The sequence below is a fragment of the Cynara cardunculus genome, assembly GCF_001531365.2.
Source record: "Cynara cardunculus var. scolymus isolate 2C chromosome LG 15, CcrdV1, whole genome shotgun sequence".
Lineage (NCBI taxonomy): Eukaryota > Viridiplantae > Streptophyta > Magnoliopsida > Asterales > Asteraceae > Cynara > Cynara cardunculus.
Window position 1 is genome coordinate 1,305,160 of NC_037542.1, and position 1,450 is coordinate 1,306,609.

Below are 1,450 nucleotides of genomic sequence, written 5' to 3' on the forward strand. Positions count from 1 at the left end.
ATTAAAATTTCATTAAATATTATATGAAACAATTTCATAAACATATATGAAACAAATTAATCAAAAAAAGTATTATGTGAAACAATTTCACAAGATTAAACAATGAAATCAACGTATGAGGATGGTTTGTACAGTTTTTACAAATGAGAGTGGTTTTCATTTGATCGCTCATATATATATATATATATAGGGGCACGTTCAAATGAAAACCGTGCATTTCTAAGAAACCGTGTAAACCAATTTCGACCAATAGAAAAATTCCTTTTTTTCTAATTAAATTTAATCAAAAAGGGTATTTCGGTCATTTACAATATTTTCTATTAAATATGGAAGTTATTAATAAATCTTAATTAAGGAAATGTAATAAATGAAATTATATAAATGGTAACATTTAAATATTTAATTATATTAAAATATTAAAAATTTGGATTTCATATACTGTCATGAGTTATAATCATGAAATGTGTCTTGATGAAACAATTGAATTATAGAATAAAATCATCAAAACGTAGATGAACAAAAAAAATCCACAAAATGAAACAGATTTCATGAACGTGAAACCGGTTCATGTTGCAAAGAAATTAGGTGAACTGAAACATTTTTATGGTGAACCTGTTGCATTGATGGTGTAGTTAATTTTTTTTATGAGAAGTAAAATAAAACCGGTGCATTTTGAAAAAAAAAATATGAAAAGGAAAATGAAACATGTTTCATGAACGTGAAACCGGTTCATGTTGCAAATAAATTAGGTGAACCAAAATATTTTTATAGTGAAACCGTTGCATTGATGGTGTAGTTGATCCATTTTGTTGATGAAAAGGAAAATGAAACCGGTGCATTTTGAAAATAAATTATAAAAAGGAAAATGAAGCAGGTTTCATGAATGTAAAACCGGGTCTTGTTGCAAATAAATTATGTGAACCAAAACATTTTCATGGTGAAACCAATTTCGTTCATATAATGTAATTCAAAATTTAAAACGATTCAATCCATATAATTGAATATGATGTGTTATATTCATTTTTTTTATATGTTTTATTGATGGATGTGATTTAAAGTTAAAAATAATATATTGCTTTAAAAAATAAAAATAGTGTCATTAATATCTAGAAGGATGTTATCAAATGTTAAATTTTGTTTACCATTTTTGTCCTTACTGTTGAAATAAAATAAATTTTTAATATATATATATATTTTAATTTCCTAAAATAAAGTAAACTAATTTTGACCATTGATCAAGAAAATTGATGGATGAGATTGGTTTACACGGTTTACACAAATGGAGCATGTTTTTATTTGAACGCTCATATATATATATATATATATATATATATAAATCCATGTTAAAATTGTTGAAATTTTTGTCCGAAGGAGCAATGGGTCAAAGAGATATATATATATATATATATATATATATATATATATATATATATATATATATATATATATA